Here is a 13,196-nt window from a genome sequence, read left to right as displayed (position 1 = left end):
TAAAATAGACCTAATTTTGTAGTGTAGACATCCCCTTAATAAATTGGCACTGTATGTCCCCTTTTCCAGTCTTCTGGGATCTCTCCAGTCTTCCATGACTTTTCAAAGATGCTCCTCTCCTTAGCCACCTCCTCCTGTAGCTCTCCCTCCTGCTTCCTGCGAGATTCTACCAGCAGACACCTTTCACGCTGGATGGCCCCTTCAGCCTGGCTTTCTGTGAGTGCGAAATGCAGGCCAGAGTCTCTGCAAATACACACTAGGATCTGGGTAGAAACATCCATGGTCAGGCTGTCTGTCTGGATACAGGCACAGGTGGAGGAGACAGGAGCAGCGTTGGCACTGGCGATGAGGCCCTTCCTAACCATAGCGATTATATTATGTCTCCCGCCCTCAAACTCCCCTGTTCGCTAGCTCCTCTTGGTTCCTTAGCCTCTGGTTTTTAGGTCCTTCTCTCCTAGGTCAGCCCTAACCCCTCATTAATCACACGGGGGAGCATGATCACAAGGCTGATCAAAGATGACCAAGGAAGTTCAAACAGTCCCCAGACACACAATCCCAATTGACCCTGTAACTTAAATAACCTGAAAGAGAAAGGAAAAATACCAACAGCCAAACAAACACTCACCCCAAGATTAGTACTCACACCTTGTTCGTTCACCAGGGTGATCTCCTTCTCCCTGTCTCAAACACCCCTGTTTGCAGTCCCCTGTTTACAATCCCCGGGGACTGCGCTTTCCAGCCCTTCAATTCCAAAACTTGCCACTTGCTTCCCAGGAACGTTGTGTAACATGGGGATACTGACAATGGTCTCTTTTCTAAAGGACATTGTGACTATCTGTGGAAATGAGCTACAGAAGAGGTGGGTAGTCTTAGGGTGCAGGTCCAACACAAGCTGGTCTGGCCTCTCTCCTCAACAAGGGGTCAGCTGCAGCTCTGGAGGTGAAAGACTCTTTGTATCTCCTCAACCACGAGGCCTTGTAATGTCGTAGGCACGATCCCCTCTGGGTTCCTGACCAGGACGTCGGTTATTCCTTCCCCTGAGAATTAACCCTTAAGATTGGAGACTGGCCACTTCCCAGGGCTTTGGGAGATGAGTCAGAGCTGCGGGACACCAGTGTGGTGCTGAGGTGGGCCAGCTACTGCTCTCATTTACCTGGGTGGAAGGCAGGAGTAACTCTACTGAATTCAATGGGGTTACGCCTGATTTTTCTGTGGAATATTCCAGCTGCTGGGGATGGTTCTAACAGGGCTTCCCAGGCCTATGAAAGAGAGAGTCTGCTCCCTTCCCCCACCCCATACACTCGGAGAAGACGCACTCTGCTGTTTGTACTGAACCAGCAGCTTCTTCTCCCATGCGAAGGCTGCAGTGTCTGGTGCTGGGCGGGAGCAGGGAGGGGTTTCAGACATGCAAGGATCCCCTTTTCCGCCACGTTCTTCATTGCTGTGTAAGTGGGGTCGGACTGAGTTCCCCTCTGATGTGCAGGACTGGGGAGTTGTATGGGCCCGTGGTGCCCAGGTTCCAGGAATATTCAGGGCCCAGGGGCCCAGCTCCACTGATGTTCGGAGCCAGGTCTCTCCCCCGGCCTCGCCTACTGCCCCTCCGCATCTCCCTCTTGTGTCCCCCGGTCCCTGCCTGCTGCCCCCGTGCACTTCCCCCGGCACCAGAGCATCCCTGCATCAAGCGGGTGGCTGCCCTTCCACTCCGGGCTGCACTCCCTCGCCGCTGCCTGCAGCCCCGGCTGCCTACAACACAGGAGCGGCACCGGCGGCAGGCTGAAGCAGCTGCTACACCTGAGGAAGGGAGGAGGCGTGCACGTGATTGCCATCCCTCCCCTCCCCCGGCACCCTCCGGCAGGTGACACTGAGGGGCTGCTGGGAGACGGAGTCTGGACTTCACCTCAGCCGCTGCTGGGGCTTGGGTGGGTGTCTGACTTCATGAGCCAGCCCCCCCGGCTCCCCTCTGCAGCCACCATTCCTGCCCCACGCTGGGCAAGGGCAGCCCCATTTCCTGTGAGTCTATGGTGAGAGGCAGGAGGCTGAACCAGGGGAGGAGGCCACATGTGATGCAGCCCCCTCCTACTCTCATCCCACACCACAGGGGAGGCGACGGGGCTTCCTGGACCTGAGAGGGGCCCGGACCCTGGGAGCACGTGCAGTGACGGTGCCGGAGGAGTGTGCTGCCAGGGGGGAGAGGACTGTGGGGACTGTGGAGTCTTCCTCTCTGGCCCCAGCCCCAGGGCAGCCTGCCTGAACCCCAAACTCCTCATCCCAACGCAAGAGCACGTAGCCCCAGCCGGAGCCCTCACCCCCCAAACCCCAACCCTTAGCCTCACCCTGAGCTCCCTCCTGCACTGTGAACCCCTCATCTCCAGTCCCACCATGCAGTCCTCGCCCCTGCACATCAACCCTCTGCTCTAGCCCTGAGCCCCCTCACACCCCAAACCACCCATCTCCAGCCCTTGCCAGAGCCCTCATCCCTAGACACCCTCCACATTCTGCAATATAGGGAAACTGTTAAACGCTTCCTGTTTCCAGTCCATTCTTACATTATTTTAACAATTATATATTGGCTTACAAGGCAGGTTGGAGGGTGGGGACTTGGACCCATTCTGGGCATCACCAAAAATTATACAAACCTGCCGCCCCTGCTGACATGGAGTGATGAGCTGGGGAAACAGACTCCAGGAGCAGACTGTGTCCCCAGCTCCCCCAGTTTCAGTACCCAGAGGCTGGTGTAGGGCTCCTTGGTCTCCAGGCTCTGAGCCCACTAGGGCCAGTGGGGCACACACCCATGGCCATGCTGGTGGGAATCTCCGGCTTCTGCTGCACCTAGATCATCTTGACCAGGAATGGGGTGGGTCAGAGATGGGAGGTGACTGTTCTCCTCTGCTCAGCATGGGAGAACCGTGTCCTGGTTTGGCTGCTGCGCTTCAAGAAGGATGAGGACAAATTGTCCAGAGGAGACAAAACAGAAATGATCAGAGGTTTAGAAAACATGTCCCGTGAGAAAAGGTTGAAAGAATTGGGCGTGTTTTGTCCAGAGAAGAGAAGGCTCAGGGGGGACATGATAATAATCTGCAAATATTCAAAGGGCTGTAAGAAAGAGGACTGTGATCAATTGGTTCTCATGTCCACCAAGGGTAGGAGAAGAAGGAATTGGCTTAGTTAGCAGCAAGGGAGATTTAAGTTAGATATTAAGAAAAACTTTGTAACTCTAAGGATGGTTCAGCACAGGAACAGGTGACCTAGGGAGGTTGTGGAATCCCTGTTACTGGGGGGTTTTAAGAACAGGTTGTCAAACACCTGCCAGGGATGGTCTAGATGCACTTGGTCCTGCTTCAGCGCATGGGGATGGATTGTTTGACCTCCCGAGGTCCCTTGCAACTCCCATTTCTGTGATTCTGTGAAATGATGCTAGACCCTCTGCACTTTGGTCAGTTTCCCCCACAGGTACTCCGCAAAGTAAATGCTTATGGGGCTGGGAGAAGTGGTAGGGCAGAAAAGGAGAAGAGGGCAGGGCATGCTGGGAAGACAGTGCTTTCCTGTGTGCAGTACTGTGGGTTGATACGATATAATGCAACAGGCCACGAGTCGACTTGGCTTCCTGTCTAATTTCTCGAAGATAAAGAGGCTGCAAAGCTCAGAATCCTCAGAACTCGACCTGCCCTGAGGCACCATGGCAACCCGAGGTGACGTGTATCCATTGAGTGAGTGGAACAAAGTCCATGGGCTGAACTGGGCTGGGGCTGGGAGAGTGCAGAGGGGCCCACGGGTCTGTCTGCACTGGGGCTGGAAGTTGAATGTTCCAGTTCGAGAAGACATAGTTGTGCTAGCTTTCATCTAGCTAGAAATAGAAGTGTCCCATGGTGGTGGAAGAGGCTGGTTGCCCTGAGTGTGTACCTGTGGTCTTGGACGGGATCTTAGTCAGGGCAGGTAGCCTCTCCTTCTTCTACTTCTACAGTTCAGATGCTCCATTCCCAGCTTCTGGCAAACAGAGGCTAGGGACACGTCAGAGCATGGTTTTGCATCCTTGCCAATCCAGGCTAATAGCCATTGATGGACTTATCCACCATGAACTTATCTAGTTATCTTTTGAAGCCTGCTATAGTCTTCTAGTGTTATAGCCTGGTGTTACTGGTTTGAGAACAACCTACCAGCTAAAATTTGTTCACAGGAACCATGTGGTGAGTAATTGTAAATAATAATACATTTTCAATATCTCACCCCAGTCAGGGATAATTAGTGACCCAGGAAGGGTTCTACTGTGACCTCACTAGGGAGTTTGTTTAGTGTCACGGCAGGGCCAAGTCAGATGTGTTTCCAGCAAGTGTTATTGTCTCCAGCCCAGGCAAAGCCCCTCTGGGTCCTTTCTCACTGACTTCTCAGGGCTCCGGACACCTGGGTTCCATCTCCCAGGTCAGTGCAGGTGGGTGGTGAAGGGGAATGACTCTGTGCTGGGGCCCCTCTTGCATTGCAGATATTAACGATTGTCTGGGGCTCACTGGAGTAAACTGGGGACCCAAACCAACTGCACCAATGTGACTGGGAATTCCTTCTACAGCTGCATCAATGGATATGTGTCCAGCTCTGGGAAAGCCAACTTCACGAATGCAAGTGAGACCACCTGCCTGGGTGAGCTCTCCCCTTGCCGCCACCACACCCTACTCAGTCCCCCAGACCCCTGGGCTCATTCCAGGCCTGGTGCTGCACCAGAGGCTGCTGCCGGCTGCAGCAAAGGCACCGGATCCACTCACCAGGGCTGTGATCAGCCGTGACCCTTAACTGCCCTAAACTTTTGGATTGGGATTAAACCATTAGGTTTTCAGGGAGGCATTGGGGAGACAGGGGGCGGGGAAGCCTCGCTGTCCCCAGGATGCAGCATCCAGGCTGCTAGTGCCCCTTGAGCCTGGAAAGGGGCCTCATGTATGATCCGCTATGGGCTCTGGGGAGCAGGGAATAGTCACCACGCTGGGTGCTCCAGTCACGCCCTGATCTGCCCCCAAGGGGCCCAGGTTATTGAGAATAGCCACAGCTCACGATACCATGGCCATGCCCTGATCCGCCCCCTACGATTCTACACAGGTGGAGGGAGGGGTTTCCACCCACAAGAGAGAATTTATACAAAGCCTTGGGAGATCCCTCCATTTTGTCTTCAGCTGGCTCAAGAGATAGCCTTTCCACCCCCAAGGATACCTGAAAGAAACTGGAACAAACGACAGTAACTACAGGGGTGTGAGTGATTGCTGGACCCAGACTAGAAGGAACCTTATCTGTAAAAGAAGCTTACTGGAACATGCCTGAGGGTGAGATTTCATCTGTAATCACTTTCTTAGTATATTAGGCTTAGCTTTGTGTGTTTTATTTTATTTTGCTTGGTAATTCACTTTGTTCCGTCTGTTATTACTTGGAACCACTTTAATCCTACTGTTTGTATTTAATAAAATCACTTTTTCTTATTAATTAACCCCGAGTAAGTATTAATACCTGGGGGGCAAACAGCTGTGCATATCTCTCTATTGGTGTTCTAGAGGGTGAGCAATTTATGAGTTTACCCTGTATAATCTTTATGCAGAGTAAAACGGATTTATTTGGGGTTTGGATCCCATTGGGAACTGGGCATCTGAGTATTGGAGACAGGAGCACTTCTTAAGCTGTTTCAGTAAAGCCTGCAGCTTTTGGGGGACGTGGTTCAGACCTGGGGCTGTTTGTAGCAGGCTAGCACGTCTGGCACAACCAGGCAGGGCACTGAAGTCCCATGCTGCCAGGGAAAACAGGCTCAGAGGTAGTCTCAGCACATCAGGTGGTTTCTGTGACCCAACCCATCACAGCATGTACAAGAACGCAAGAAACCTGGGAAACAAGTAGGAAGAATTGGAAGTCCTAGTACAATCAAGGAAGTATGATGTAATTTGAATAACAGAAACTTGGTGGGGCCATTCACATGACTGGAGCACTGTCATGAATGGGTATAAACTGTTCAGGAAGGACAGGTATGGGAGGAAAGGTGGAGGAGTTGCATTGTATGAAGAGAGCAGTATGATTGCTCAGATCTCCAGTATGAAACTGGAGAAAGGCCTGCTGTGAGTCTTTGGGTTAAGTTTAGAGGCAAGAGCAACAAGGGTGATGTAGGTGGCCTTTGGTTTGCTATAGATATGTGATAACAGAAATGATATTCTGTGGTCCAATGAGGATGAATCTGTTGTGTTTCCAGGCCAAAAAAGAGGGGGAAGAGACTCTCTGCATCTACTGGAAAGTAGTGGCCGAGAGCAGCAGCTGGTCTGCGGACGGCTGCACCACCGTGCACACGAACAGCACTCACAGCTGTGACCATCTCTCCAGCTTCGCCGTCCTAACGGCTCCCACCACCGTGACGGTATCTCACTGAGAGACTGATCACAGGGCTAGACCCTGAGCTCCGCACTGAGCTTGGGACAAAGCTCTTCTTGGAGCGACTAGAAGCTTTGCTGGGGAAAAGGCTGAGATGGAACCGAGGAGGCTGGACTGGGGTCTCTAGTGATTCTCCCTTTGCTGTGTTACAGGAGAGTTACCCCCTGACCATTATTACTTACATGAGACTGACCCTCTCCCTGCTGTGCCTCCTCCTTGCCATCCTCACAGGGTCGGTTCAGGGGCTGGTTTTGTTCAATATTCATAGATTCATAGATTCTAGGACTGGAAGGGACCTCAAGAAGTCATCGAGTCCAGTCCCCTGCCCTCATGGCAGGACCAAATACTGTTTAGACCATCCCTGATAGACATTTAACTAATCTACTCTTAAATATCTCCAGAGATATCATTAATTATCTGGAGGATGGCATGGACTGCACTTTCCGCAAGTTTGCAGATGACAATAAACTGGGAGGAGTGGTAGATACACTGGAGGGTAGGAATAGGATACAGAGGGACCTAGACAAATTAGAGGATTAGGCCAAAAGAAATCTGATGAGGTTCAACAAGGACAAGTGCAGAGTCCTGCACTTAGGACAGAAGAATCCCATGCACTGTTACAGACTAGGGACCGAATGGCTAGGAAGCAGTTCTGCAGAAAAGGACCTAGGGGTTACAGTGGACGAGAAGCTGGATATGAGTCAAAAATGTGCTCTTGTTGCCAGGAAGGCTAACAGCATTTTGGGCTGTATAAGTAGGGGCATTGCCAGCAGATCGAGGGACGTGATCATTCCCCTCTATTCGACAATGGTGAGGCCTCATCTGGAGTACTGTGTCCAGTTTTGGACCCCACACGACAAGAAGGATATGGAAAAATTGGAAAGAGTCCAATGGAGGGCAACAAAAATGATTAGGGGTCTGCAGCACATGACTTATGAGGAGAGGCTGAGGGAACTGGGATTGTTTAGTCTGCAGAAGAGAAGAATGAGGGGGGATCTGATAGCTGCTTTCAACTACCTGAAAGGGGGTTCCAAAGAGGATGGATCTAGACTGTTCTCAGTGGTACCTGATGACAGAACAAGGAGTAATGGTCTCAAGTTGCAGTGGGGGAGGTTTAGGTTGGATATTAGGAAAAACTTTTTCACTAGGAGGGTGGTGAAGCACTGGAATGGGTTACCTAGGGAGGTGGTGAAATCTCCTTCCTTAGAGGTTTTTAAGGTCAGGCTTGACAAAGCCCTGGCTGGGATGATTTAGTTGGGGATTGGTCCTGCTTTGAGCAGGGGGTTGAACTAGATGACCTCCTGAGGTCCCTTCCAACCCTGATATTCTATGATTCTATGATTCTATGATGCCATGGAAGGGAGTGGCCTGGGGCGTGGCAGCATGGATGGGGAATGCCTTCTCCACCACCAAGCGTCTCCTGCTCCCCCCGTGGCGGGTAGTGGGGGCCCTCTGCAGTTGCCCAGAGGGGCCCCCCCCAGAGCTCTCAACCACTGCAGTTGGTGAGGGGATCACCCAGCAGCCCATCCTCTGTTGGCAGTGGGGGACCCTAGACCTCCCAATTGCCGCACGTGGTGGGGAACCAGAGCTCCCTGCTGCCACAGGCAGTGGGACCCCTCAGAACTGCTCAGCTGCTGTGGGGTGCGGGGGACCTCCAAGCTCCCACTCACCGCAGCAATGGTGGGGGGCCCCGGAGCTCCAGCATCAGTGTGTGCTGAGCTGAACCCGCCTCTCCGCTTTGTCAGGATATTTTTAGTGGAAGTCAGGACAGGTTACAGGCTTCCATGATGTTTTGTTTATTGCCCCGACCAGTCCATGATTTTTGCTAAAAATATCTTAGCCTTAGTCATGGTCACAAGCTTTCGAATTGTGGTTGTGGGGCTTCCCAGATTACTGCCAGGTTCTTTTCCCCTTTTTATTAAAAGTTCTCTTTGTTATACACAGACTCAGTGGTTGTGGCAGAGAATGTATTGCCTCTTAGGCCTGGTCTACACTACGAGTTTAGGTTGAATTTAGCAGCGTTAAATTGAATTAACCCTGCACCCATCCACACAACAAAGCCATTTACTTCGACATAAAGGGCTCTTAAAATCAGTTTCTGTACTCCTCCCCGATGAATGGAATAGCGCTGAAATCGACATTGCCAGTTCGAATTAGGGTTAGTGTGGACGCAATTCGACGGTATTGGCCTCCAGGAGCTATCCCACAGTGCACCATTGTGACTGCTCTGGACAGCAATCTGAACTCGGATGCACTGGCCAGCTAGACAGGAAAAGCCCCGCGAACTTTTGAATTTCATTTCCTGTTTGCCCAGCATGGAGAGCTCCTCAGCACAGGTAACCATAACCATGCAGTCTGAGAATTGAAAAAGGGCTCCAGCATGCACCGTACGGGAGGAACTGGATCTGATCGCTATATGGGGAGACGATTCCGTGCTAGCAGAACTTCGGTCCAAAAGACGAAATGCCAAAACATTTGAAAAAATCTCCAAGGGCATGATGGGGAGAAGTCACAATAGGGACTCACTACAGTGCTGCGTGAAAGTTAAGGAGCTCAGACAAGCGTACCGGAAAACCAAAGAAGCAAACGGGTGGTCTGGAGCAGAGCCGCGGACATGCCACTTCTACGCTGAGCTGCATGCAATTCTAGGGGGGACCGCCACCACTACCCCACCCCTGACCGTGGATTCCGATGAGGGGTTACTCTTATCCATGCCTGAGGATTTTGTGGATGGGGAAGAGGAGGAGGACGACGAGCTTGCGAAGAGCACACAGCACACCGTTCTCCCCAATAGCCAGGATCTTTTTCTCAGCCTGACTGAAGTACCCTCCCACCCCTCCCAAGGCGGTATCCCAGACAATGAGGCCATGGAAGGGACCTCTGGTGAGTTACCTTTGTAAATATAAAACATGGTTTAAAAGCAAGCGTTTTTTAATGATTAATTTGCCCTGAGGACTTGGGATGCATTGGCGGCCAGTACAGCTACTGGAAAAGTCTGTTAATGTGTCTGGGAATGGAGCGGATATCTTCCAGGGACATCTCCATGAAGCTCTCCTGGAGGTACTCCAAAAGCCTTTGCAGGTTTCTGGGTAGTGCATCCTTATTCCATCCTCCATGGTAGGACACTTGACCACGCCATGCTAGTAGCAAGTAATCTGGTATCATTGCATGACAAAGCCTGGCAGCGTATGGTCCCAGTGTTTGCTGGCATTCAAGCAACATCCCTTCTTTATCTCACTGTGTTATCCTCAGGAGAGTGATATCGTTCATGGTAGCCTAGTTGACATATGGGAATTTAATTAAGGGGACATTCAGAGGTGGCCATTCCTACTGGGCTGTTTGCCTGTGGCTGAAAAGAAATCCTTCCTTGCAGTTAGACAAGTGGTGGGGAGGGTGGGGGAGCATTGGCATTGAGCTGTTCGCGTTTGGCTAGCAGGGATCTTCAGGGCTAACAGCCATGTGGTTGGGGGAGGGGTAAAGCGATCATCCCAGAGAATTGGATGGGGGCGTTAGTTTGGTTTCTGCTGCTGCACGTTAACAAGAAAACCGCAGCACTCAACGGGCTTTGCTTGGTATGTGGGAAAGGAGGGTGCTGCTTTTATGAAGGTTGCAGAAGCCGAAAGACAATGGCTTACCATGGCCGCATGCAAGCCGAATTCTGTTGCCCGGACCTGCGTCTGTGATCTCTAACACCAAAGCCGCAGGCACTCAATATTAAGATGCAAAATGTGAGCTTCTACCAAAATCACATGTGCTATGTAATGTGAATAGTGTTGTTCACCGTGAAAGAGTATAAGCATTGTTCTGTAAAATGTATCTTTTTAAATACTTCTCTCCCATTTTTCCCTCCCTCAGCTGCAAATTTTTCAAGCTTCCCTCCTCCGTCCCGAAGGCTTTCTCAAATAAGGCGGTGAAAAAAAAGGACATGAGATGCAATGTTCTCTGAGATCATGGAATCGACCCACAATGAAAGAGCTCATTTGAACAAGTGGAAGGACATGGTATCACAGTACAAGAAAGCTGCCAGTGAACGTGAGGACAGGAGGGATGCATGTGAGGCCAGGAGGGACGAACATGGGGAGAGGAGGGACACTCGAGATGAGAGGTGGCGGCAGAAAGATCAGAGGAGGCAGGATGCAATGCAGGGGCTGCTGCGTGATCAAACGGACAAGCTCCGGCATCTGGTGGAGCTTCAGGAATGGCAGCAGGATCACAGAGTGCCGCTGCAGCCCCTGTATAACCGCCCTTCCCCCTCCCCAAGTTCCATAGTCTCCTCACCCAGACGCCCAAGAACGTGGGGGAGGGGAGGCTCCATGCATCCTGCCACTCCACCCCAGTGGACAGCCCAAGCAAAAGGCTGTCACTATTTTGAACTTTAAAAAAGTTGCCTTTTCTTTCCCTCCTCCCCTCCTCCCAAACCCCACCCAGGCTACCTTGTCAGTTCTCTCCCTATGTTTATAATCAATTAATAAAGAATACATGATTTTTAAATGATAGTGACTTTATTTCCTTTGAAAGCAAGCTGTGATCGAAGGGGGAGGGTGGGTTGCTTACAGGGAATGAGTCAATAAAGGGGGCAGGTTTTCATCAAGGAGAAACAAACAGAACTTTCACACCATAGCCTGGCCAGTCATGAAACTGGTTTTCAAAGCTTCTCTGATGCACAGTGCTTCCTGGTGTGCTCTTCTAATCACCCTGGTGTCTGGCTGCGTGTAATCAGCAGCCAGGCTGTCACGGAGTGTGGGGGGACACAAGGCCCTGCACCCCCGGCTTCCTGAGATTCACCATGACTCTCAGCCAGCCAGTAAAGCAGAAGGTTTATTTAGACAACAGGAACACAGCCCAAGACAGGTCTTGCAGGTAAAGACAACAGGACCTTCCTTAGTTTGGTCCATCTAGGGACCCCAGGGACACCACAGCCCCAGGGGGCGGCAGAGCCCCATCTGGGCCTCCCTCCATGTCACCAGCCAGCTCCCAAACTCCCACCCTCTCCAGCGTCTCTCACTCCCCCCAGCCTTTGTCCATTTCCTGGGCAGAGTTTTCACCTCGCTCCAACCCCCTCCTGGGTTCTCATGTTACATGCTCAGATATCGTCCCTCAAGGCCAGTCTCCCATCCCCCAATGCAGACTGAGCCCAGCCAACCTCCCCACTCAGCATTCAAAGAACACATTAAGAACAGTCCCAGTTCATCACACAGGCGATTTGCCTCAGCCTCCTACCCCGCCATAAATGTCTCCCCCTTATTCTCACAGAGATTGTGGAGCACACAGCAAGCAGCGATAACAATGGGAATATTGGTTTGGCTGAGGTCTGAGCGAGTCAGTAAAGTGCGCCAGTGACCCTTTAAACATCCAAAGGCACATTCTACCACCATTCTGCACTTGCTCAGCCTGTAGTTGAACAGCTCCTGACTACTGTCCAGGCTGCCTGTGTATGGCTTCATGAGCCATGGCATTAAGGGGTAGGCTGAGACCCAAGGATAACTATAGGCATGTCAACATCCCCAATGGTTATTTTCTGGTCTGGGAAGTAAATCCCTTGCTGCAGCCATTTAAACAGACTAGTGTTCCTGAAGACACGAGCGTCATGAACCCTTCCCGGCCACCCCACGTTGATGTTGGTGAAATGTCCCTTGTGATCCACCAGTGCTTGCAGCACCATTGAAAAGTACCTCTTGCGGTTTATGTCCTGGCTGCCCTGGTGCTCCGGTGCCAAGATAGGAATATGGATTCCATCTATCGCCCCACCACAGTTAGGGAATCCCATTGCAGCAAAGACATCCACTATGACCTGCACATTTCCCAGAGTCACTACCTTTGGTAGCAGCAGCTCAGTGATTGCTTTGGCTACTTGCATCACAGCAGCCCCCACAGTAGATTTGCCCACTCCAAATTGATTCCCGACTGACCAGTAGCCGTCTGGCGTTGCAAGCTTCCACGGGGCTATCGCCATTCGCTTCTCAACTGTGAGGGCTGCTCTCATCTTGGTATTCTGGCACTTCAGGGCAGAGGAAAGCAAGTCACAAAGTTCCATGAAAGTGCCCTTACGCATGTGAAAGTTTCGCAGCCACTGGGAATCATCCCACATCTGCAACACTATGCGGTCCCACCAGTCTGTGCTTTTTTCCTGGGCCCAGAATTGGCGTTCCATGGCTAGAACCTTCCCCATTAACAGCATGATCTCCAAAGCGCCGGGGCCCGTGGTTTGAGAGAATTCTGTGTCCATGTCCTCATCACTTTCATCGCTGCGCTGCCGTCACCACCTCCTCCTCGCCTGGTTTTTCAGGTTCAGGTTCAGCATAAACTGCACGATAATGCGCAAGGTGTTTACAATGTTCATGGCTGCTCTCTTGAGCTGAGAGGGCTCCATGCTTGCTGTAGTATGGCGTCTGCACAGTTCACCCAGGAAAAAAGGCATGAATCAGTTGTCTGCCATTGCTTTCACAGAGGGAGGGGGGAGGCTGTACCCAGAACCACCAGTGACAATGTTTTTTGCCCCATCAGGCATTGGGATCTCAACCCAGAATTCCAATGGGTGGGAAGACTGCGGGAACTATGGGATAGCTATGGGAGGTGTCGACTTCCTGAGTGCAACACTCAGGAAGTCGACACTAGCCTCGGTACATGGAAGCACACTGCCGAATTAATGTGCTTAGTGTGGCCGCATGCACTCGAATTTATACAATCTGTTGCCAAAAATCGAATTCTGTAAATTCGGAGTAATCCCTTAGTGTAGACATACCCTTAGAGGCACCTGGGGTGGTCTAGTTTTCCCAGATTGCTGGGTGGGGGTGTGACGGGTTCAGTCA

The sequence above is a fragment of the Trachemys scripta genome, chromosome 16 (genome assembly GCF_013100865.1).
Source record: "Trachemys scripta elegans isolate TJP31775 chromosome 16, CAS_Tse_1.0, whole genome shotgun sequence".
NCBI lineage: Eukaryota > Metazoa > Chordata > Testudines > Emydidae > Trachemys > Trachemys scripta.
Note: the sequence above shows the minus strand (reverse complement) of the source record.